This window comes from Cnephaeus nilssonii, assembly GCF_951640355.1.
Source record: "Cnephaeus nilssonii genome assembly, chromosome: 1".
NCBI lineage: Eukaryota > Metazoa > Chordata > Mammalia > Chiroptera > Vespertilionidae > Cnephaeus > Cnephaeus nilssonii.
The window spans coordinates 87,982,900-88,005,503 of record NC_137072.1 but is presented as its reverse complement, the minus strand read 5'-3'; the positions used below and the strand labels follow the sequence as shown (position 1 = coordinate 88,005,503).

The following is a 22,604-nucleotide window of genomic DNA, read 5'->3' as shown; positions in this document are numbered from 1 at the left end:
TATAAACCTTTTGCCCCACCCTGTATAATTTTTAATTTTTCAATGAGGATGATGTTTACAAATATGTTTGTTACTGAAGAACATAATGTTGCCCTAACCGGTTTGGCTCAGTGGATAGCGGCGTCGGTCCCAGGTTCAATTCCAGTCAAGAGCATGTACCTTGGTTGCGGGCACATCCCCAGTGGGGGGTGTGCAGGAGGCAGCTGATCTATGTTTCTCTCTCATCGATGTTTCTAACTCTCTATCCCTCTCCCTTCCTCTCTGTAAAAAATCAATAAAATATATTTTTTATAAAAAAGAACATATCGTTTTTTAATGCATCAATTCCAAATTTCCAGTTCTGGTTGATATTTCTGACCTTTTCTTAGATCTAAATTTTAATTCATACTAACTTACATTTAAAGTCACCTTTTCAAAGCTTCAGGAAAAGGACTTGAACTGTTCCTTGAGAGAAATGAAGGAAACAGAGAATCTGCATTGCCAGAGGAGAAAGAGATGAGAATGGGAATGACGGAGGTGGTAGAGGATACAGAAGGTTAGCCTCTCTAGAGGCCCTTCATTAAAGAACTGTTAAGAGATAATGTCAAACAAGGTAACTGGGTCAGTTAATGTTGCGGAGTCTTCTCAAGCCACAGGGAGACGTGCACTTTAACAGTGACTAGGGGTCAACGCTGAACTCCCAGAACCTGCACTAAGTTGACCATTACCCAGACAACACTGCCACCAGCCAGGAGTTTATCGATCAGCTAGAAGACAGACGTGTGATGACACATTTCAGATGCTTTGAGAGAACCTACCTAACATGCTCAAGCTACTATCAGGAACAAGTCATCAATTAAGTGGAGGAGGGGATAGAAAAGATTTCGCTCACAGTCTCTGTAGCCAGAAGACTAACGGGAGCAACAATCTACAACTACACGAATGGCTTTCTGCTTCTCTCTGCGGAGCTGGCTAGATGTGGATTAAGAGAGTGTAAATAATATTATGACTGAATAAACATGACTATTTCATAGCAGGCCAATGTGACAGGCTCCAAAGTTCGGTGTTATCACATACCCTCTTACGTTGAACAACAGCAAACTGGCTTTATCCCCAAAATGGTTATCTGGGGATTGCCTCCTCCCCATGTTTATGAAAGAAAGTATTTTGTCTGTAAGGTTTACATTGGACTGACAGTTCCTTTCTTCCTATAAATTTATAAAGGGTAATAAGCAATTAATTCAGATCAACTTCCTCTGCACAGAAAATAACACATTTCGAAATTAGTAACAAAACAACATTCCAAATCAGTTGGTCGCTATCGATGACCATACAGAAGACAGCACAAAGCTTACCATCCCATTCCAGGACATCCACTAGCTCTAAAAGGCCTTGCATACACAAGTCAGAAAGCGCCACCGCCCCCCCCCCCCCCCCCCCCCCCGCCCAAAGGCTTTCTTCTCCACACTGGCCAAGTCAGTCCAAATGAATTACAAAGAGAGGAAGGTAGAATTCAGAATTGGCTCGCTGAACCCTAAAAACTGTGCCCTAGAAAGCCCAATTAATTAATTACTAATTACTGAGGACCTACTATGTGTGAGAAACTAGGCTAAGTGCTTTATATACATTAACTTCGTTTTAACCCAAACAAACCCATAATTTCTATAAATGTTCAACACTGCAGCTGTGGAAACTGACAAAGCTAGTAAATGAGCTGAAAAAAAAACATGGCACATCTGGATTCTTTTATATTTTAAAAGAATAGGCGGTTATATGGAGTTTTATGAGATCAAGTTCTCAAATTAAAATGCAATTATGTTTTCAACATGTTTTTATATTGATTCTGAACCTCAGAACAAAAGCTTGAGACCTCTCAAATAAGGACAATTAAATATAATTAGCACACGATTTATCTCAGTATTTCATGAAAAATAAATTTGCATTACAGAAAGTAAAAAATAGGCAGGAAAGGAGAAATCATATTATGGCCAACAAATCACAGAGCTGCTTATGCAACCATTTTCTGTTAATATCTTACCATGAATTAAAGAGTCTAAGAACAACTTGTTAAATGAAAATGACATTCCCATTTCAGCCAGAATACTTAAAATAATCTTTCACGTGTTTCTCAAAGATATATGCTCAGTTTAAACAGTGATAATACAATCAGCTGCAAAATTCTATGTCACAGTTTCTGTTTCCATCGTAACTAGTTAGCTAATATCTATACTAATAAAAGGGTAATATGCTAATTAGACCAGATGGACAAAGCCACGGTGGTGGGGCCAAGGCAGAGGTGGTTAGGGGTGATCAGACAGGCAGGCAGGTGAGTAGTTAGGAGCCAGCAGTCCCAGATTGGAGAGGGTACAGGCCGGGCTGAGGAACCCCCACCTCGTGCACGAATTTCGTGCACCGGGCCTCTAGTCAATAATAGGAAGTAAGCAAAGGGAGGCCAGACATTGTAAGCATGCTCTTCCGGGCAGCTTCACCAGGAAGCTGCAACTTCACACTCCCCACAGGGAACCACTGGTCCATTCCTGGCCAATCACTGGGGTAGGGATCCAACAAAGAGGAAGATGGGTGCATGTGCAGTGCTGTAAGGAAGATGCTTGACTGTCAGTCTAATGGGGGGATAAGGACACATATGTAATACTTTAATCAATAAAGAAATCTTTTAAAAAAAAGATAATTGTCCTGAGGGGTGGAGTCACAGCAAGCACGTGAAATCCTGAAGGACTCGTTGGATAAACTCCTAGCTAAAATCCACAAAACGAAGAACTCTCTCTCTCTTGTTCCTCTTGCTTTGCTCCTGGCTCCTGCCTCCTTGCACTCGCCGACTCCGTGACCCACACTCAGCTGTGCCAGCAGAGCCCACAGGCAATGGATGGCATACAGCTGGGAGCACAAGCTAGCCTGGCCGGACGCCGGACTGGACTGTGCAGACATGGAGCAGAACCTGGGCAGTGGCTCTGACCTTAGCCCCGCTAAAAACAAAATGGACTTTTCCCTTGGCAAGGCAGAGGGAGATGGGACCTTGAAGGGAACTCCCTTAATGTCACATCACCAATAAAGCTTTCTATGATACCTCATCTTCCCGTGGGGGCCTCAGGAAATTCTTGTTCCCGCAGCACTCCAAGAAGCCCACTTATATAACATTTCTACATTACAGGGAAAAACCTGACAGTACACAGGTGATCAATTGCTATAACTGTGGTTTATGAAACTTCCCTCCACTCCACCTAAATCATCCTTTTTCTCCTGCATCCCTGCATGCCTTTTTTCTTTTATTTCCCCTCTATGCTGAAAGACTATTTGGTCCTTGGCTTAGTTTAGAGGAGTTCAGGGTCACTGGAATGATACCTTCTGAATGTTGTCTCTGGACCAACTTCACAATGTAGGTTTTGCTCCTCTTCTTGTTAAGAAGTTTAACATACATTCAAATCATATAATAAGGCTAAATGTAAATACTACCTAGAAGATTGATCAAAAGAAAGCAAAAAGAAGTCCTGGTCAAGTAGCTCAGTTGGTTAGAATGTTATCCTGATACCCTAAGGTTGTGGGTTTGCCCTCTAGTCCGGGCACATATAAGAATCAACCAATACCTAGTGATTCCTGGGGAGGGAACACTTCTCTGTAATACCCAGCACAGCTCTGGGGACTGAGGCTACAGAGTTTCTCAGCTCCCCTCCCCGTGCTGGGGGCTGGGCCTGGGGGAGCCTCCCACCTGGGGGGCCTGCAGGGAAGCCATGACCCTGCGAAGACCAGGATGAGAGGAAGTGGTAAAAAGGAAAAAAAAAAAAAAGAACCAACCAATAAATGCATTAATAAGTGGAACAACAAATCAATGTTTCTCTCTCTCTCCCCGCCCCCACCCTAGTTCGCAAATCAACAAATAATAAAAAGAACAAAGAAAAATAATTAATCTTTCCAGAAACCTAACACCAGGTACAGTATAATAAACAGAAATGGACATAATTCTATTACCTTCACTGAGCCCAACGGCATATTATTAAGGCAGTGAAGGACACAAAGAATAAGACACAGGCTGTGACCTTACGGAATCTGTAGTGTGGTGCGACTCACCAGTTCTAGGACCACCCCTCCTAAGCTGTCCTAAACAGAAATTGCTGTTGAAAAGTTCCAATGTGGTACAAATGGAATTACTACAAAACAACAAATGCTTATCACAACATAGCAGGCTTCTGAATTAATGTGATTATATTCACGATGTAATATTATACTCATGTGGGATTTGAAATGAGAGAGGAAAGAAGACCTGGAAAGTGAAAAGTGAGGAACTGAGTCATTTCTCCCACTTCGGGTTTTTTCACCCTCACTGCTAGTTACACAAATCCTATGTGGAATGCAGTATTTCATTTATGACAATTTTATCTTTTAAGACTTTCATACACCTGTCAAATCAGACGTTACATTAAACATTTTGTTTTATAGATGCACAGTATTAAAAATAAAACTTTCATCACTCCAAACTAAATACAGTTTGATTGAAGATCAGATAACCAACTGATAATTTTATACTTACCTATAAGCACCTGCCCTAGTTACTGTTTCAAACTAATCTCCAAAAAAAATCATATTTCAGAAACTAACTGTCCTAATTTAATCTTAAGCAAACACATGAAAAATTTCAATTAAGATATTTCTACCTTAAAATAATACAACCAAAATACTTCTCATTCGTTAATATTGCTAAAACACCAAAAATTTGAGAAGTGACTTTGGGAAATTTACTTTTATAAATACGTTTAAAAGGTTTAATCCCTACTGCATTTTCAATGACAAAAATAAATCCCATTGAGTATGGAACCGAAATTATTATAATCTCCCAACCCTTCTATTGCATCAATATATATTAGAAGACAAAAATAGTCATTTAATCCAAGAGCTGATCCAAACAGACTACGAATTAGATTAATATTTGAAAAATCACATGTAAACCAAATCTGTATAATCCCCATTTCCATGATCATTTCAGAGAAATTGTCTCATAGGCAACATAATGTACGTAGTACAGTTACACAATACTAAGCTATATTAACTTAGACAAAATGATTTAACCTCATAAGAAGAAAGGGAGAGAGGGAAGAAGGGAGAGGGAGACAGGAAAATCCGTTAAGAATAAAAAAAGATGGAGTACATGGTATCATTTTGCAAGCTTGTAGGCAGTAAATTATAGCACCCTGCTCTTCACACACACACAAAAAAACATGTTAGTGGGACCTAATATACAAACAAAATCACATCTGAGACTCAAGTAGAGTAATCTTTGACAACATGCAAACTACATTTAACCTAATAAGATAACTGATAACAAGTGGACAATTAGTCCACAAGATTCCTCAGGTAAAAACAGGGATATACATTTATATATGTTATATATTCGTGATTAATTTGGCCATTCTTCACTACCACAAAAATCAATTATTTAATGCTCTAAATGGGCCATTACTCCCCTGAAAGTTGTAAGAAATCTGATATTGCCATATAAACATATTTTTTTTGTCAAACTACTATAGAGAATATAAGTATCATCTGATGATCACTGAACTTTAAAAGCTGTTTCAGAAAGCGAGTTAGCTTTTCCTGTCTGTACATGAGGTCTATTCCCTAATGCTTCAATACAAGGTAATTTTAAAATTGGACTTGAGAATTGTCTCTTTCACCAAAGGTTTCCAGGAGTGATTACCACATGGAATGCTCCCTAATTTCATACCATTCAACAAACATCTATTGAGTTATCAGTTATAAAAATGAAAAACAAATACTTAAATATTTCTAATACAACACAGACTGTGATGCCTCTGAGAACTGATATGTCAACAACAGAAAACTAGGGTGTGTGGGTTAAAAGTCAACCTGACTGAGGGCAAGTAAGGATTAGGGGAATAACTAGGATTTGAGCAGAGCTTTTAGGGAAGAAAAAGAGGGGAGACAGGGTTCTGGAGGCAGAGATATGACAGAAGATGAGCACACACACACAAAAAAAGGTAATCTCAGAGGAACAGAACTTGAAGCTTAAAGAAAATGATACAAGACTTCAGTTTCAGGTGGGCTTTCGTTTTTCCACAATGAAGGAGTGTATTCGTCAGGGTTCAGAGACTATAGAGAAACAGAATCTATAGGAGAGAGAGAGAGGTAAGAGGAGACTTATTACAGGAATTGCTCACATGATTATGGAGCCAGAGGTTTAACTGTCAGTCTGAGGCCAAGAGGGTAGAATGGGGCTCAGGAGGAGGGGAGGTACTGCTGGTGTAAGTCCCAGAGTCCAAAGGCCCAAAACTAGAAGCTCCAATGTCTGAGGGCAGAAGAAGATGGAAGGTCCAGCTCAAGGAGGGAAGCAAATTGTCCTTCCTCTTCCTTTTTGTTGTATTTGGATCCTCAAGGGATTAGATGATGGTGAGGGCGGGTCTTCTTTACTTAGCCTACTAATTTAAATGCTAGTCTCTTCTGCAAACACCTTCGCAGACATCCCGGAAATAATGTTTTACCAGCTCTCTGAGCAACCTGTAGCCCAGTCAGGTTGACACATAAAATTACCCATCCCAGGGAGCCTTTGAGAAAGGAGGTGACAGAAACAGACCTGGGATTACATTTCTGAAGTAGATTAGATTGGAAACAGAGACTAACACAGAGTGGGGACCAATAAGTAAAAACCTATAAGAGTAGTCAAGAGTTAACTTTCTGAGCTCAGGAAATAAAACTATGGGAGGAATGAACAAAGCACTGAAGTAGAACTGAAAGAATTTCACAGCAGAACCATCAATTTTCACAACTACTAGAGGTCCAGTGCATGAAATTCATGCATGGGGTGGGGTCCCCTCAGCCCAGCCTGTACCCTCTCCAATCCGGGACCCCAAGGGGATGTCTGACAGCCAGTTTAGGCCCAATCCCGGGGATGGAGTCTAAACTGGCAATCGGACATCACTCTCACAATCTGGGACCGCTGGCTCCTAACTGCTCACCTGCATGCCTGCCTGATGGCCCCTAACTGCCCTCCCCCCCGCCAGCTTGGTCTCCCCAAGCAGCCTGCTGTTCAGTTGTTTGGGCATCCCTCACTAACCTCCCTGCCGGCCTTGTCACCCCACACAGCCTGCTGTCCGGTGGTCCGTCCAATTGTTTCGGTCGTGACAGCCCCTGGCATTTTATATATTAGGATAGCCTCCTGACCAGGCTTCTACCAATTTCCACTTGTGCCCCAGTGATTGGTTTACAAAGTAAATCAAGTCACATCTCAAGGCCCTCCACCCCTGCTCCCTACACGCCAGCCAAACTGGCCTTATTGTTTCCTAGCAGTTCAACTTCTTTCCTGCCTCAGGATCCTTTCACACCGTTTCCCGTATCTGGAGACTGGCACCCTGGTTTTTTTCACCAGGTAAACCCCTCACAGGCCTTCAAATCTGTTTAAATACCACTTTCTCAAAGAGGCTATCCCCTAACCTCTCCAGTCTAACCTTGTGTCCCAACCCTTAAATTCTCTTGAAATACCACACAGTTAGTCTTGGGTTTGGGTATTAATTTAATACCTTTTCCTCCATCAGACTATTTCCTAGAAGCTAGGACTAGGACTATTTGTTACTTAGTGCCCAGCCCAAGATCTGGCACTTGATAGGTTCTTGACAAACACTTGCTGAATTAATAATAAATAAACCTCAAAAGATCACTTTGAGTTCTCAACTGGAAAAATGGTAATGCCATTTACCTGATAAATGAACACAGGAACATCAGGTTTGCAGATAAAGTCACCTTCTACCTGGGGCATGTTGAGTTTGAAAAAATAGTAGCATAAGTCTGAGCTATAGATGTGGAGTCATCAAATATTAAATGATCACTGAGCCAGGAGAATAAATGTAACATTATCAGAAAAGGATGAGAAGCAAAATGAAGCGAGCTAAAGGCAGCTTAAAGAATACTTCTATTTAACTGGCAGAAAGAAAACACATAGACAAAAGGTTCCTATTACTAATATGTAAAGAGCTTATAAAATAGAAAAGACCAACAAACCTGCTGAAAACAGGGCTAAAGAAATGGACAGCTAACAGAAAAAGAAATGTAAATGCCTCTTAACCCAATGTGCACCTCCAGGTAAATATGTATGTTATCTAAGAAAATTCACTGTTGATTTACCTGTTGATTTAAATGCTTCTGAAATGTCTCTAAGAAAAATTTTAAGTTAAAAAAGTGTATGTTCAAACTCACTCATAATGAGAGATGGAAATTAACACTACAATGAAATTCCCTTTGGCAAAACAAACCAAGATTGTCATGTTCTGTTGATGAGGTTCAAGTATAGAAAAACAGGTACTTTCATATTTTACTGATGGGAACACAAAGAGATATAATTCTTATGAGGATAAATGTGGCAATATCTAGTAAAACTGTATACTCATTTACCCTTGACCCTGCAATTCCACATCCAGGAATCTGTCCAAAATATATACTGACAAATATAAAAAAGACATTTATATGCACATGGCTATCCACTGCAGTGAATAGAAACAACCCAATTTACAAAAATTTGAAACAACCCAAATGTCCATCAGTTTGGAACCGGTTAAATAAAATATGGTTTATTTATTCACTCAATGGTTTATTATGCAGCTATAAAAAAGGAATGAGTAATTTACAACTAAGGCGTGATCGACAGGATATATTAAGTAAAAAAAGCAAGGTATATAGCATTTTATCATTTATAAAAGAAAGGAGGAATATGAATATACTAGTATATGTGCTATATGTGCTTACATTAAAACAATAACAGAATGGAAAAGTAAACCGAAGCTTTTAGAATCTAATTACTTAGGAGGGGAAGAAAAGGGTAGAGAAAACGGAGAACTTACACTCCCTTGACTAAACCCTTGTTTTGTGGATCTGACTTTGAAACTAGTATACATAATTATAAAACAAAATTACATTTAGAACAGTTATTAAATATCAAAATTAAATAAATGAACCTAAATCCATATCCAGTTAGTACATAATTATAGAGAAAAATTATTAAGACGGACTTAAAACAGTGTGGTAGTCACTCTGAGAGGAGCCCAACACCTCCTGGTATTCACACCTTTAGGTAATTACCTCCTCTTAATCTAATGGAGTGGATTCAGAGACTGGCTTCTAAGAATAGAATGCAAAACATCAATGTCCATAGCAATGTTATTCACAATAGACAGAAAGAAGAAAGCAAATGTCCATCAATGGATAAATGGATACACAAGTGTAGTATATACATGTAATAGAATATTACTCAGTCTTAAAAAGGAAAGAAATTCTGACACATGCCACAACATGGATGATCATTGAAGACATTACGCGGAGAGAAATATCCCAGTCACAAAAGGACAAATATTCTGTGATTCCACTTATGAAATATCTCAAGTAGTCAAATTCACAGAAATAGGAAGTACTCTGGTGGTTGCCAGGGGCTGGGGGAAGGCAGGAATGGGGAGTTATTATTTAATAGGTAGAGAGTTTCGGTTTGGAAAGATGAAAACAATTCTGGAGATGGATGGTAGTAATGATTGCACAAAAATGTGAATGTACTTTAATGCCAATGAACTACACACTTAAAATTGGTGAAAATTGTAAATTTTGTTATGTACATTTTACCACAATATGTATTTTTTTTTCAAAATTATACAAAGAATGCAGCCTATGTGATGGGTTGTCACTCTAAGAACAGGTTATGATAAGGCCATGGCTTCCATCATGGACACCCTATCTGCCTTTCTCCGAACTATCAACCAGCTGCTGTGTTGTTAGTTGTCCCATGGAGGGGGCCCAGGACCTGGTGCTCTGGCCAACGGCCAGAAAGGACCTGAGACCTGCCAGTAATCACATGAGTGCGCTTGAAAGCACCCCAAAGGATCCTTTGTGTCCCTTCCAATTGAGCCTTGGGGTGAATGTGGCCCCAGCTGACACCTAGATGCAGCTTTAGGAGACACCCTGAGCTGGAGGCACTCAGGTAAGTTGCGCCCCTACAGAAACTGACCCACACAACTGTGAGGTGTTTGCTGTGTTCAGCCACTAAGTTTGGGGTGATTTCTCGCACAGCAGTAGATAATTAATACACAGCACTATGACCGACCATTCCTGGGGAAATGTACCCTTCGTCCAAAAGAGAACTGCAACCTCCACGGCTGGGTAAACAGGTGGTCCCTGAGTGACAATGGTTCCATTTATGACATTTCAACTCTACAATGGTGGAAAAGCGGTGCACATGGAGTAGAAACCGCATTTCAAAGTTGTAATTATGATCTTCTCCCAGGCTAGCAATACGTAGTACGCTACTCTCCCATGATGCTGGGCAGCCACTGCAAGCCACAGCTCCCAGCCTTGCACACGATCAGGAGGGTAAAAATATTACACTCTAGTACACGAGAGTCTAGTGTACTGTGCTGACAAGTGTTTTTTGGATATTGTGTTCCCGGCATGTTGAAGGTAGGCTAGGCTAAGCTATGATGTTCTTTACATTAGGTCAGTGGTTGGCAAACTCATTAGTCAACAGAGCCAAATATCAACAGTACAACGATTGAAATTTTTTTTGAGAGCCAAATTTAACTTAAACTTCTTCTAACGCCACTTCTTCAAAATAGACTCGCCCAGGCCGTGGTATTTTGTGGAAGAGCCACACTCAAGGGGCCAAAGAGCCGCATGTGGCTGGCGAGCCGCAGTTTGCCGACCACAGGGTTAGGTGTATTAAACGTACTTTCAACTTACTGTGGACTTACTTATTATCAGGACATAAGCCAAGTCAAGGAGCATCTATATATCCAAGAGAAAAAGTGCCTATGTCCACCAAAAGACATGTACAAGAATGTTCATAGCAACTTTATTCATAATTGTCTCAAACCAGAAGCAACTCAAAAAATCATTAACTAGAGAACGGACAAAAAATTGTGGTATTTCACACAATGGAATACTACAAGACAATGAAATAAAAACCCAAACAATTATTAAATACAACATGGGTAAATCTCACAGACCTAATATTGAGCAAAAAGAAGGCAGACAGAAACAAACCTTTAACATTGGTATTGCTATTTGGAGACTGACAGGTATATAATGGGGTACTATAAATAATGTTCTAATTGTATTTATTCCTGGTCTCATTGAGAACCAGGATTCTCAGCTGAGAGAAAGATGAAAATATAAATTTAAAAAGAGTAAGTTAAAATCTTTTAGTGCTGTTATTGAATTAGATTTATCAGTATGAACTCATGAGGTGCTCTATCTTAATATATATATATATTTAGTTCTGACTATTGAAGAGGCCTAGAAACAGTGATCAATCCATTAACAATGAGAAGCCCTAGAGCCCAGATTGTAGTCTTGAAATCCCATTCCCCAATAAGAGAATCAGGACTCTCCAGAGAACTTGGTGATATTAAGTGTGTAGAGAATATGTACACAATGAGCCTGGAATTCCTTGTCACACCAGATAAAGAAGCTTTCCTAAACGACTAGCCATGTTAAAGTAACTCAGTAAGCAACTTGAAAAAGCTCCCACACCCCAAAGACTAAGTGATTTAAGTATCAAAAAGGATAATGAACATAATTTTTTAAAAATTCAAATCATAATTTTTGTTTAAATTAAAGAGTCCATAACAAGTTTGGGGGAGAAGGGAAGACCATAAATGGTCACTGTTGGAGAAGGCTAATATAACCAACTTACTTTTTGAAATTGGCAAGCCAAGGGAAACTTTAACATTTATCCAACTTTATCCTACTACACAGTCATGAGCCGCTTAATGACTGGGATACATTCTGAGAAATTCGTCTCCAGAGGATTTCATCACTGTACAAACTTAAGAGTACGCTTACACAAACCTAGATGGTACAGCCTGCTACCCACCTCGGCTACATGGGATATAGTCTATTGCTTCTAGGCTACAATCATGCTACTGTACAAAACAACAACAGCAACAACAAAAAACCCCACAAGATTAAATCAAGAGCAAGAGAACATGATGTAAACAAGAGACGCAATAAACACAATGTATCAGGCATACTGTTTTACAGCAAACTTTTTTTAATAAGTAGAAAGAGTACACTAAAATAATGACAAAAAGTACAGTATAGTGAGTACACAAACCAGTAACAGTTATCATTTGTTACAATTATCAAAAAAGTATAGTACATAACCTATGTACTATACTTTTATGCAACAGGTGACACAGGTTTATTTCCACCTGCATCACCACAAACATGTGAGTAATGTTTTGCACTATGACATTATGACGGCTACATCGTCACTAGGCAATAGGAATTTTTTACCTGCCCTGTAACCCTACAGGACCACTGTCGTATATGTGGTCTCTTGTTGACTGAAACACTGTTATGTGGTGTCTGACTGTACTGCTAAGGTAACAAATAATACATGAGGAATAGTTTCTCTTTATAGAACATGCCACCTGATATAGGAACAGTAAAGTTATAGCATTAAAATATCACTATCTTGCAACCCCTAATGATTTAATAGACCTAAAGCAGGAAGTCCATCACCTGTTTCTGCAAGTAAAGTTTTCCTGGAACATGGCCATGGCCACTCACTTACATTTTGTCCATGGCGGCTTTCCCATTACTACAGCAGAGATTAGTAGTTGCTGCAGAGGAGACCAGATGGCCCACAGAGCCTAAAATTTACACTATTTGCTCCCTTACAGAGAAAGTTTGCCAACCTCTCATCTAAAGCATTTCACACAAATAGCAACTAACCACAGACAAGCAGACGTTGTCTGCACCACACAGTCACTTGTTAAAGACACAGGCTAGCCAAAAGAAATCAAAGCTGAATCTGAGCATGTCTCGAGATCCAACTACCAATTAACAAGAAATACAAAGGATAGATTAATAGGCTAATCACTTCACAGAAATATCATCAGAAGCATCCACATCTACAGGGCAAGGGCCCAATTTGTTCAATAAATCAATTTTAAGGACAGAAAGGGAAGGTGCAGGTGAGGAAGAAACCTTAAGAGAAAAATCAACCAATTTCAATGGAAGGAGGGCTTACGTTGATCCTGATTTAATCCAGTCAACTGCTTTAACTGGATGAGAGTTAGGACTGGCACCAACTAGGTAAGTGATTATACTGAAATTGTTGTTTTTTTAAGGATGATAATGGTATCGTGGTCAATTTGTATGTTTACTTTTATAAGAATTTATTGGAGCCAAACTAATAACATGCTGGAACCAAGATCTCAAGCAATCTCACACACATACATTTTTTTTTTTCAGAAGGTCTTATACTTTAAGAATACATACTGAAATCCAAATAAATGATCTGATGTCTAAGATTTGCTTTAAAATAATACAGGAGAGGGAGAGAAGTTTGACCATGACTTGATTAATTATTGAACCTGAGTGATTGGCACAAAGGGGTTCATTATACAGAGGTTCATTATACAAGTCTATTTACTTTTGTATATGGTTTAAATTTTCCATTAAAAACATTAAAATTAAGGCAAAAGATTTCTTCTTCAGACACCAAAAACAAACCTGAAGTGAAAAGAAGAGGTCAGGAAGTGTGTCAGGTAGCCCCAAAAAGGCAAGCTGGCCGTGACAGGGGATGCGGTCTTCTGAAGGAAGGCTAAGCAACCACCTTTGGAAAGAACCAGTTTAGACAGACCTTTTCCAACCACATCAAGCAGCTGGACCTAGGAGAAAAGAATGCAGATGGCATTTTAACTTATATTTGAGATTTGGTAAAACAGGTTCCTCAGGATGTTAAAAAGGCAAGAGAATGCAAGATGCTGCTGCAAAGATGACCACGGGGTTTGGGTGAGTAGAAGGCTAATGAGGCTAGGAAAAAACTAACAATAAGAAAAACAAGAAAATTCCAGGAAACTACAAGTCATAACAAAGACAAAGAACAGATTCGAAAAGTGCGACATGATAGAGGGTTATGAGCATGACAGGAAACTTCCCAAGACCTCAGAAATGGAAGTGGTCCAGGTGAAGATGAGGTCTGAGGAAGAAGTGATGGGGTATGAGGAGTACACAGAACTCCAGGCCTAGTGAACTAATACTGGTTTACTACTTGGTTTCAGCTACCCACCAAAGAATCAGACCCTTCTCCCAAGCTCAGTTCAGAAGGATTTAAAAGGGCCCCAGGACTGGAACCACTGTTTTAAGACGTAGTGTCCTGGAAATGATGGATGCCAACCAGGTCAAGGGCCATGCTGAGAGCCATGAATATGATACAAAAGACAGACAAGGAACATTGGAGTCAAATGAAGAAAATTTCTATAGAAGTCAACAGAAGAGAAATAAGAATGTGGAGAGAAAGGAATAAAAGAAAGAAGAAAGACATCAACTTCAAAAGAAAATGGTTAATTGAAAAATGTTCTGATAGTGAGGATCTTATTCTAATCCCACAGTTCAAAGAAAATAGTCTGAAAATATCTCTGTGAGACAGGTTAAGGAAGAAATGGTATCCTCAAAAAAACAACAACAAAAATCTATCAATTTGTTCATTATGGTCATAAAGTGTTAGGTATATAAAAACACCAAAAAAAAATCTTATAAATCATTTAGCTTAATTCATCCATTTCATGGATGAGAAAGCCGGGGTCTACTAAGGCTTATTAACTTGTACTCAAGAACACAATGCAATTAATGGTTAGAATTAGAGCTAAAACGGACACCCTTCTTCACTCGACCTCCCTGCCTTGCATCTTCACCTAGCACCACGGTTTCCATTTGGTGACTTCCTTCCTTACAAATGTTAAATGTCATTATATATTTTCATCCCTAAAGAGCAGGCATTTGGTAAGTATTTGTTGACTAACACTCAAAATTAACCTACTTCAATAATTTTGTTTTAAAGATCTCAAATTTCAGCAATTTGTTCTGCTCCATTTTACTCCTCTGTACCCCACCCACAAAATGTGTTCTAAGTAAATCTCAGACGTTCAAAAACATGTTGGCTAACTAGCATCTATGATCCAAAAAAAAAAGGTTACGAATATGGAAAGACACACATAGGGCCTGCTATAAAAAGAACTGGAATTACACACCTCTCTTATCATCCCCATAAATGTATACACAATTTACAATTGCTAGGAAGATGATGTTCTTGACCCAATGTATTCAAACACCTAAATAGATAGAAAGGGATAATCATGGGATAAACTACCTCAGCCTCATAATAAGGGATTATAGAGTACATAAGTACACACATATGAAGTTGTTCTCATATTTTTATTCTTTATAAATAACACATATTATACTGTAACCAGAATATAATATGAAAAGGATGATTTAAAGCCGCCAAAAACTTGATGTTACTGCTATTTCAAGATGTGATTTATTTTTTTAATTAGCAAAAATAGCGCAGGTATTACTTATATGTAAAAAGAGAAGGTATAAAATAGGAGAAGGCAATCCAAATATTTTTTTACAAAGTTCTATTATATTTTTAAGCACATATCCTTACCACTTAGAAAGGATTGTTGAGGCACAGAGTCTGTAGAAAAGACACCAAATTTGGAAAGGATCCATCTAGAAGCTTTTTCAATCTTGTATTTTGTAGGCACGCAAATGGGCACGCCGGTGCAAAGCAGTAGTGATTCACCATGTACAAAGCAGAATATGGAATGATAAAGACTGGAAAAGAAAGAAATATGGTTGGTTATTAGTAAGAGGCATGTTTGTAACAAAGTTGTAATATTTTATCATTAGTGAAATTAGTTTCTATAATTGAGAATTTGGCCAAAAAGAATTTACTTATAAAAAAAATATCTCAACTATATAGGGAAGAATCTATCTTCAAAGAGAAAACAAGGTTCTAATTTATATTTTTTTTCACCACCCGTAACATCTTAAGTACATGATGAACTTCTTCACCCTCCAAACATAATGACCTGTTTCTTAATGACACAAGAGCCATCGTCCTAAGAGTGCTTAGATAGTACTTAAAGGCATATACATTATGGGACTTGGAGTAATAACCCTACAACTATCTATCTTTCAAAAGTTCCCAAGGAGGTAAGCATTCTCCACTGCTCAGCAATCCTTCTGGGACATTCTTCTAAAGACATATTGTAATTGCACACTCACAAAATAAAGCAAGACTATTGTGGGCTTACTTGTAAAAGTGAAAACAACCCAAGAGGATTGGTAACGTCACCTATGTTACATCCATAAGAAAGAATGTCATGTAGCTGTAACAATGAATGAGGAAGCACTTAGTGTTTTTCTATGAAAAGATCACCAGAACAAGCAAGGTACAGAAATATATACACAATAAGAAACAGGGACAGGAGTTAAGAGTACTGTGTGTCATTTTGACTTCTGAAACATGTAAATGTTCAAACAAAATTAAATTTAAGACAATTTTTCCAAATATGCTTGATTTTTGCTTTCATTCCTTTTTCATAAAAACATGAGCTGCAATATGATCGGTATAACAAGGCTACTTTTCCTGGCAAATCAAATGGCAGTTATTTTCTTGTCCTTCAGATCAAGATATCTCTTTCCTCCTGGAAGCAATTCAACATAGAGTCAGTGCCTACTATGCCCACATTGTACCAGCACCATACACATCAGACAACAAAACTAAAAAGTCCCTGCTAAGTGACCTTAAAACTCGACTATTATCCATTTACTCACTGCTAATGAAGGTGCAATAAAAAAGGCATAAATATCCTTGCTAGAGGAAATGTAAATTTGACAACCATCATGAAAAGCAATTTGTCAATACAGAACAAGAATCTTTAAAAGTGTCCAAATTTGGAAAATAGTTAACTAAATTATGATTTACTCAGCAGGTGCACTATTAAGCTCTAGTTAACCTAGAAGTAATTTCTAGTTAAACATGATACACTGGTTAATGTATTTATTCCCACTCCCTTCCCACACTTTTCTGAACTAATTGTAATTTGAAAAACTAAAGAGAGAGAGAACACTAAAGAGAACAGAAAAGATATTCTTTGATAAAATAAAATTAAAATACAATTTCAAAATAACATGGGCAAATGCTGTTAACTAAAATAAGGCATGACTCAATTATATACAATTTCAGCCATATTTTAATACATACATTAAAACATGAAGAAAACCTACAAAGTATTATTTCTAAATAGTGATTTTAAAAAAGTGATTTTTTTCTTTTATGCTCCTCTATATTTTCCAAAATATCTCCAAAGAGCATTTCTTACAGTTATAGTCAGAAAAATAAAATCACTTTAAAAACATATGCATGCCACTTTGAAAAACAGTCTGGCAGTTCCTCAAAAGTTAAACATGACCCCAAGACAGGCTCTTCAATAAATGGTGTTGGGAAAATTGGACAGATACATGCAAAAAAATGAAACTAGATCACCAACTTACACCATACACAAAAACAAACTCAAAATGGCTAAAGGACTTAAATGTAAGACGGAAAACCATAAAAATCCTACAAGACTCCATAGGCAGCAAAATAGCAGACATATGTCGTGGCAATATCTTTACAGACACAGCTCCTAGGGCAATGGAGACTAAGGAGAAAATAAACAAATGGGACTACATCAAAATAAAAAGCTTCTGCACAGCAAGAGAAACCATCAACAAAACAACAAGAAAGCCCACTGCATGGGAGAACATATCTGCCAATGATATTTCAGATAAGGGTTTAATCTCCAAAATTTACAACTCATACAACTTAACAAAAGGAAGATAAATGATCCAATCAAAAAATGGGCAAAGGACCTAAATAGACACTTTTAAAAAGAGGACATACAGAAGGCCGAGAGACATATGAACACATGCTCAAAGTAACTAATCATCCGAGAGATACAAATCAAAACAACAATGAGGTACCATCTCACATCTGTCAGAATGGCTATCATCAACAAATCAACAAATGACAAGTGCTGGCGAGGATGCAGAGGAAAAGGAACCCTCGTGCACCGCTGGTGGGAATGCAGACTGGTGCAGCCACTGTGGAGAACAGTATGGAGTTTGACCCAGTGATCCCACTTCTAGGAATATATCCCAAGAAACCAGAAACACCAATCAGAAAGGATATATGCACCCCTAAGTTCATAGCAGCACAATTTACAATAGCTAAGGTTTGGAAACAGCCCAAGTGCCCATCAATAGATGAGTGGATTACAAAACTGTGGTACATCTACACAGTGGAATACTACGCTGCTATAAAAAAAGAAGGAACTTTTACCAGTTGCAACAGCATGGATGGAACTGGAAAGCATTATGCTAAGCGAAATAAGCCATTTGGAGAAAGATAAATATCAAATGATCTCACTCATATGTGGGATATAACGATCAACATAATTTGATGAACAAGAATAGATCCAGAGACAAATGGCAGCGGCAAAAAACAGAAACAACACAAATGTCATCAACTGATGAATGAATAAATAAAATGTGACATATCACTCCAATGCAATGTTATTCTTCCATAAAAAGGAATGAAGTGCTAATACATACATGCTACAAAGATGAATCTTAACATTATATGAAATGTCCAGATTAGACAACTCTATATAGAGAGAAAGATTAGAGTTTGATTAGGGCCACAGGAAAAGTGATGGGTTTCTTTAGAGGATGATGAAAATGTTCTAAAATCGACTGTGGTGATGGTTGCACAATTCTGTGAATATACAAAAACCTCGAATTACACATTTTAAATTAGTGATTTGGATGGTGTGCGAATTTTAGCTCAGTAAAGCTGCTATATTACATATATATATGTGTATGTATATATATATTCTATAATTTCCTCAGCACTAACCAATATTCCACATATTATTCCTTATCACCTTGCAAAATACTATATAATGGAAAATATATAATTGGATTCAAGACAAAATCAAACTCTTGCCAAACCTAAAACCATGAACAAGCCACAACTTCCGAGTTTCCATTTCCTTTTGGGGGGAGGAGGGGTTCTCTCTGATACACCATTTCATTTTTCTATCAACAACCGAGTTGCATGCTTATCAAGAGTAATTTTTTTATAATTTAAAATATATTTTTATTGATTTCAGAGAAGAAGGGAGAAGGAGAGAGAGAGATAGAAACATCAATGATGAGAGAGAATCATTGATCGGCTGCCTTCTGCACGCCCCACAATGGGGATCGAGCCCACAACCCAGGCATGTGCCCTGACCAGGAACAGAACCATGACCTCCTGATTCATAGGTTGACGCTCAACCACTGAGCAACACCAGCCAGGCTCAAGAGTAAATTTTATTTGTTCCAAAATCTGTTTCTGTCAGTTGTATTAACTATAGTGATGTAATTTAGTTACACATTACGTCAAAAATATGAGCACAAAAAGAAAATTCTTTGTTGCTGAAACTTAAGCTTTTCAATTTGAAAAAGGCAAGTCACTTTTAAAATATTCTAAACAGAAGGCCTCAGCTATACAGCAGAAGACTGATGATATGTAAGCATTTATACACTTATGAATTATAAAATATTTAAGGTACATCCCTTTCCTATTATTCCTCATTTTAACCGAATCTGTTTAACCAACCCAACAATTACTGGTTGATTATACAAATTATATTGCATAAGAGAGAAGAAACTTGATCTTATGTAAGTTATTTGCATAAAAGACTAATGAAAGTACACTACATTACATTACTATTATATTATTCTATCTCATGCTCTAAAGAGTGATGGTTGTCCCCAGTGAGTTCCCTCCTAGAGAGGTTGAGACTTTTCTACCCTTCAAGTTCCCAGACACACCACAGTCCCTTCCTCTACAGATACTCTCATCTCTCACACTGAAAGGGGGTGCACAATGGAAACCTCAGATTCAGTTCAAAGTCCCTCTTCCTCTGCTGAGGCTCTCCGAAGCCTCCCTTTTGAAAGCTCAACCTACATCTGACCTGCACTAGTATGTTCAGATGACCATTAAGCAACACAACAAACTCATTTAAAGAAAACTTACCCATGCACCACAGACTCCTCTTTATTTCTTCTTACTACACATCTGTGCCTCTACTTTCTCACCTACCAACTTATCCTCAACTACCAGTCATGTGCACTGACCCCAATCACTACAATGCTAACTCTTCCTAATGACTTCAAAAGCATTCTAAGTGGTCATTCTAACTGCTCTGGCCACCCCTCTCACTACTCCAATACTACCTGATATTGCTGCCAAATGCACCTTCCTAATAAACAACTCTAATCACGAAACTCCCTGGCTTGGTAATTCAGTGGTGCTCCACCTGCCTACAGGATAAGATCCAGAAATTCATTAGCTTCAAAGTCAAGATCCTAATGGAGAAGAATAAGGTGCTAGCCCATCTCGATACTGTTCTCTAACTAGTCAGGCTGAACTCGGCTCTGTGCAAACACACCCCATTCACTCCTACACCCATATCTTCCATCCATCTGGAATGCCCTCCTTTCATTTCTTTGCATTGAAATTCCTTAAAACCCTTTTTAAAGGAGAAAATCATTTATCCAGAGCCTTGGGTTGCTCAACAGTAACACCTTCAAGGGTTGTTTTATAAGGATTATAAAGTGTTAGAAGAATTAGAAGTATTAAGTGTAAACTCAGAACAATAGCCAACAGATATCACTCAACAAATGCCATTACTATTGTTCATTCAAAAGGAGTGATCAATAAATATTTTTTAAATTGACATACAAAACAAAACATCTTTTCCATCCAAACTATACTCTTGGCTCTAAAAGTAAGTTTAAAAATTGACACCTCTGGAAGTTAAGATGATGAAAATTTCTGATATGCAATTAGTTTTCAATTTATGGGAATCTCACAAAGATTCGTGATGTTAAGAACAGCAACTCACTATTTCATGACTTAACAACTTGATTTGTAATCATTTCATATATATGTCAAGTCATTATGCTGTACACCTTAAACTTATACAGAGTCAATTACATCTCAATAAAATGAAAAGAAAAAAAGAACAACTTGATTCACTAATACCAAAAAAATGGCCCGGCCGGTGTGGCTCAGTGGTTGAGCGCCAAGCTATGAACCAGGAAGTCATGGTTAGATTCCAGGTCAGGGCACATGCATGGGTTGCTGGCTCAATTCCCAGTAAGGGGCATGCAGGAGGCAGCCGATCAGTGATGCTCTCTCATCATTGATGTTTCTATCTCTCTCCCCTTCTCCCTTCCTCTCTGAAATGAATAAAAATATATATTTTTTAAATCTACCAAACATGGGGAGAGAGGGCAAGCTTTGCCAAAATAGTTTTATCCTTTACATTTCTTTTTAAATTGTGGTAAAATACACATAACATATAATGGACCATGTTAACCACGTTTAAGTGTCTAGTTCAGTGGCATTAAAGTACTAGCACACTGTTGTGCAAACATCACCAGCACCCATCTGCAGAACTCTTCATCTAGCAAAACGGAACTCCGCGCTCACTAAACAATAACTCTCCATTTCTGCCCCGCCCCCAGCCCTGGCAACAAGCATTCAACGTTCTGTTCCTATGGGTTTGACTACTCCAGGTACCTCCTAAGAGATATTTGTCCTTGTGAGACTGGCTTATTTTACTGAGCATGATGTGCCTCAAGGTTCATTCATGTTATTTACTTTTCAACAATAACTGCAAAACTGCACAGAGGACATGGTTTAAACATATTCCGTATCACATGACACTACTCTGCAGATTTAGAAGACTCAAATTACAGAAGGAAAGGGAAAAGAGACTAACATGGACCCGGTAATTACATGTAGACAAAAAAAAAGAAACAATATTGAGAAGCACTACACTAGTGGAAGGGTCACACATCTGAATCTAAACATCATCTCTGCTTTCCTGTGATGCTTGTCCATGGGTACATTTCTTAGGTACTCAAAAGTTGGGAAACTTTATTACTGACAAAGATATTAGAAAAAAATGGATTTTTTTTTCAGCAGGGATGGGAGGCGGAAAGCACTGAAAGGCAGGGGTAGAAGATAAAGTTCCAACTGAAAAGTCCAATAATCCAAAAAGTTTGTTCGCCAGTGAGCCCAAACTTACTATCACATCCCCATCTTCTCTAAATGTTGTCTTTACCAAATCCCCACATACTAGCCCTGGTGACAAGAACTTTTCTACTAAGCATGAATTTACAATGGAACGGGAGATATGAGGTTGGGATATATAGTCTATTTACACCTTAAATACAGTCTCACTATAATATTAACTATCTTCACAGTTATATGAATTTCCTTCTGCTTCAGAATGAAAGTAAATAGTCTCACCATCCTGTATTGCTACATTCTCTCCTTTAAAATTAAAACTTAAAGTACATTTCAAAAAATTAAAAACTAAATACCCAACTTCGAACTTGCTTAAACTATATTTTTTCATAATTTAAATTATAGCAAATATCTCCACAATTAGAAGATTTTTAAATGTTATGAAAAGAAATCAGTTTTTTAAGGGCTCTCACTAAATAAATCCCCATTAGTAACAAAAGTCTACATTTCCCATTAACATTGTTTTCACAAAGTAGTTTCTTTTGATCATAGCCTGAAAAATGTTACTAACAAAAGGAGTACTGTGTTCACAAAATAATTTTATCTTCACTGATGTAACAAGAAGTCAGTGGTTTCCTTTTTGTGGTAAACAATGGGCCTTGGAAAACATTCCCTGTTAAATCTCTTTTAATACACA

General features: G+C 38.0%; 1 protein-coding gene across 11 annotated transcripts in view; it reads right to left on the bottom strand.

The window, feature by feature from the left end:
* FRYL (FRY like transcription coactivator) overlaps nucleotides 1-22,604 on the bottom strand; it is a 245,723-nt gene that overhangs the window by 192,496 nt on the left and 30,623 nt on the right. For 5 of the 11 annotated variants that reach the window (XM_079771134.1, XM_079771141.1, XM_079771140.1 and 2 more), the window contains exon 1: nucleotides 15,437-15,576. The exons of 1 other annotated variant lie outside the window; for it this stretch is intronic. The gene's annotated coding sequence lies outside the window, so the exon portion shown is untranslated. Of the gene's footprint in view, nucleotides 1-1,334; nucleotides 1,354-13,497; nucleotides 13,656-15,436; nucleotides 15,607-22,604 lie in introns of those variants that run through there. 5 more of the 11 variants (XM_079771144.1, XM_079771135.1, XM_079771136.1 and 2 more) reach the window with 3 other exon arrangements.